The sequence below is a fragment of the Cebus imitator genome, unplaced genomic scaffold, assembly GCF_001604975.1.
Source record: "Cebus imitator isolate Cc_AM_T3 unplaced genomic scaffold, Cebus_imitator-1.0 Scaffold15, whole genome shotgun sequence".
Classification (NCBI taxonomy): Eukaryota; Metazoa; Chordata; class Mammalia; order Primates; family Cebidae; genus Cebus; species Cebus imitator.
Genome location: NW_016107330.1, coordinates 6,301,169 through 6,305,658, shown reverse-complemented (window position 1 = coordinate 6,305,658; position 4,490 = coordinate 6,301,169).

The following is a 4,490-nucleotide window of genomic DNA, read 5'->3' as shown; positions in this document are numbered from 1 at the left end:
AAAAGAAAAGAAAAGAAAAAAGAAACGTCTGTACAAGAGAGAAATGTCTATACTTCCACGTCTTCAAAACCTCAGTGGCTCATCCATGTAATCCCAGCACTTTGAGAGGACAAGGTGGGCAGATCATGAGGTTAGGAGTTTGAGACCAGCCTGGCCAATATGGTGAAATCCTGTCTCTACTAAAAAAATAGAAAAATTAGCTGGGCATGGTGGCACACGCCTATAGTCCCAGCTACTCCGGAGGCTGAGGCAGGGGAATCGCTTGAAGCCAGGAGGCGGAGATTGCAGTGAGCCAAGATTGTGCCACTGCACTCCAGCCTGGGAGACAGAATGAGACTCTGTTTCGATAATAATAATAATAATAACAAGTACATTTTATCTTGTCTAGAAATAAAGACTGTGGAGTGGAGATTCAGTTTTCATTTGGTTCATTAAGTCTACAAGGCAGTAAAACCGCTAATATAAAAGGCTTCCATTGTTGGGGATTGGGGTGGCTCACACCTGTAATCCCAGCGCTCTGGGAGGCCGCAGCAGGAGGATCTAATGAGCCCAGGAATTGGAGACCAGCCTGGGCAACAGAGTCAGATCCCATCTCTACAAAAAATTTTTATTTTTATTTATTTATTTTTATTTTATTTATTTATTTTTTGAGCTAGAATCTCGTTCTGTCGCCCAGGCTGGAGTGCAGTGATGTGATCTCAGCTCACTGCAACCTCCACTTCCCTGGTTCAAGTGATTCTCCTGCCTCAGCCTCCCAAGTTGCTGGGATTACAGGCCTGCATCACCATGCCTGATTAATTTTTATTTTTTTGTTTTGTTTTTCTTTTCCAAGATGGAGTCTCACTCTACCACCCAGGCTGGAGTGCAGTGGCATGATCTCAGCTCATTGCAACCTCCACCTCCCAGGTTCAAGCAATTCTTGTGCATCAGCCTCCTGAGTAGCTAGGATTACAGGCGCCCACCACCACACCTGGCTAATTTTTGCATTTTTAGTAGAGACAGGGTTTCACCATGTTGGCCAGGCTGGTTTCAAACTCCTGACTTCAGGTGATCTGCCCACCTGGGCCTCCCAAAGTGTTTCGATTACCAGGTGTGAGCCATAGCACCTGGCCATAATCTTTTTTTTTTTTTTTTTNCCTCCCAAAGTGTTTCGATTACCAGGTGTGAGCCATAGCACCTGGCCATAATCTTTTTTTTTTTTTTTTTTGAGACGGAGTTTTGCTCTTGTCACCCAGGCTGGAGTGCAATGGCATGATCTTGGCCCACTGCAACCTCCACCTCCCAGGTTCAAGCCATTCTCCTGCCTCAGCCTCCCAAGTAGCTAGGACTACAGGTGGGTGCCACCATGCCTAGCTAATTGTATTTTTAGTAGAGACAGGGTTTCACCATGTTGGCCAGGCTGGTCTCAAACTTCTGACCTCAGGTGATCTAACTGCTTCATCCTCCCAAAGTGCTGGGATTGTAAGTATGAGCCACCATGCCTGGCCCAAAACCTTTTTTAAAAAAAGAGATGGGCATGGTCACACACCTGTGGTCCCAGCTACTCAAGAGGCTTAGGTGGGATGATTGCTTGAGTCCTGGAGGTCAAGGCTGCAGTAAGCCATTATCATGCCACTCCAGCCTGGGTGACAGAGCAAGATCCAGTCTCAAAATTTTAAAAAGCTCCCATGATTCTATAAATCCTCAATGTATTGTTTCAGCAGTACTAATTTAATGCCAATATATTGTTTTACATTGTTAGGCTATCAGTGTTCTTTTGGAGACTGAACTCTTTTTCCTCTGAGGATTTGGATTTGACATTGCATTTAACCTTTTATATAGTAATTGACATGTGCCAGGGCAATGGTAGACTGCAATCTACCCCCAAGTCCAAGCATCATCAGTAACTCTTGTTTATCTTTATAGAGTCAAATGATAAGCATTTCATTTCACCTATTTCCCTTTTGTTCAACAAGGACACCAGATTCATAAGGAGCTGGGCATGGTGGCTCATGCCTGTAATCACAACACTTTGGGAGGCTGAGATGGGTGGATTACTTGAAGTCAGGAGTTCGAGACCAGCCTGACCAACATGGTGAAATGCCATCTCTACTAAAAATACAAAAATTAGCTGGGCATGGCATCCCGTGCCTGTAGTCCAGCTACTTGGAGGCTGAGGCACAAGAATTGCTTGCACTTGGGAGCTAGAGGTTGCAGTGAGCCAAGATTGTGCTACTGCTGTCCAGTCTGGGTGACAGAGTGAGAATCCATCTCAAAAAACAAACAAAAAAAAGATCTGTTTTGAAGGTAAAATTATAAACCTTGAAATTAAAAGGGCAAAGTCCAGGCGCAGTGGCTGATGCCTGTAATCCCAGCATTTTGGGAGGCTGAGGTGGGCGGATCACCTGGGGTCAGGAGTTCCAGACTAGCCTGACCAACATGGAGAAACCCGTCTCTACAAAAAAAAAAAATACAAAATTAGCCAGGCGCAGTGGCACATGCCTGTCATCCCAGCTACTTGGGAGGCTGAGGCAGAAGAATTGCTTGAACCTGGGAGGCAGAGGTTGCAGTGAGCTGAGATTGTGCCATTGCTCTCCAGCCTGGGCAACAAGAGCAAAACTCTGTCTCAAAAAATAAAGTAAAATAAAATAAATGACAAAAATCTAAAGGAGTCAAAACTATATATCAAGTATTTGGAAAGTAAAGACTGAAAGTTAACTTGCATTAAACTCATAAAAACTTTTATATTCTTTTCTGTAAATACTTTTTGCAAACAGCAACTATGGATCAGAATAACAACATTTAAAACACATTTTGGGGTCTTTTTTTTTTGAGAGACATCATCTCACCCTGTGACCCAGGCTAGAGTTCACTGCAGCCTCAGCCTCTTGGACTAAAGCAGTCCTCCTGCCTCAGCCTCTTGGACTAAAGCAGTCCTCCTGCCTCAGCCTCCCAAGTAGCTGGGACTACAGGCGTGTGCCACCATTCCCAGCTAATTTTTATCTTTTTGTAGAGATGAGGGTCTTTCTATGTTGCCCAAGCTGTTCTAGAACTCCTAGGCTCAAGCAATCCTCTCACCTCACCTCCTAACGTGTTGGGATTACAGACACAAGCCATCATGCCCGGCTTGAAACACATTTTTTTATGTCAATATTTTTAGATAGTTAGAATCTCGTCCTAAGGCTTAAAGTAGGTTTGATTCTGCAATACAATTTTTTACAACTGTCTCAACACACAGAAACCTATTTAAAAATAGACACTCCCTGAAGTCCTTTGTTCACAGGGTTACACACTGATGCTTAGATGTTCCAGTATCTAATATGGCCACAGTAGTCTTTTTTTCCCCATCTTTAGAAACCTACATGGGAACAAGCAGAGGGAACAGATCTGAAGCCACTGTGTGTGTGAATGAAACTCCCTTTTGCTTCATGCCAAAATGCTGTACATCTATTTTGGATTGTATATTTGTGTTTTTATGCTTTGATTCACAGTAAATTGTTATGAAATTGATTTGCATTGAATACAAACTACAAATAAAAATACATTAGTGGCTGGAAAAAAAGTCAATACAGCTACTCCCTGATTCTCCTGGAACGCTTGCTCTTGGAACCCAGCAGCCATGCTGTGAGGAAGCCCAAACTACAGCACACAGGGAGATCACACAGAGAGAATATGTGCGCTTGTTCCAGAAAGCAGCTCAGCTGAGGTCAAAGCTGATTAGTGGGAAAACCCACCATGCATAGGAGTGAAGACACTTTCAGATGACTTCAACACTGGATGTTGAGTCATCTTCAACTTATGAGTCTTTCCAGATGAGGTTTCAGACATCATGGAGCTGTCTCCACTGTACTCCTTTTGAATTTCTGACCTACAGAATCTATAAGCATAAATAAAATGAAAATACAAAGTAAAACCAAAATGAGATACTACTTTATGCTCACTAGATTGGCTAAAATAAAAAAGCCAGGGTTGGGTGCTGTGGCTCACACCTGTAATCCTAGCATTTGGGAGGCCAAGGCAGGCAAATTACTTGCAACCAGGAGTTCAAGAGCAGCCTGGGCAACATGGTGAAAACCCGTCTCTACTTAAAATATAAAAATTAGCAGGCTATGGTGGCATGTGCCTGTAACTCAGCTACTCCGGAGGCTGAGGCAGAATTGCTTGAACCCAGGAGGTAGAGGTTACAGTGAGCCGAGAATGCACCACTGCACTCTAGCCTCGGTCACAGAGGGAGACTCTATCCAAAAACAAAGATACTCAAAAAAAAAAAAGGCCGCATGCCGTGGCTCAGGCCTGTAATCTCAGCACTTTAGGAGGCTGAGGCAGGTGGATCACGAGGTCAGGAGCTCAAGACCAGCCTGGCCAATATAGTGAAACCCCATCTCTACTAAAACTACAAAAAAATTAGCTGGGCATGGTGGCGCGTGCCTGTAATCCCAGCTACTCGGGAGGCTGAGGCAGGAGAATTGCCTGAACCCAGGAGGCGGAGGTTGCGGTGAGCCGAGATCGTG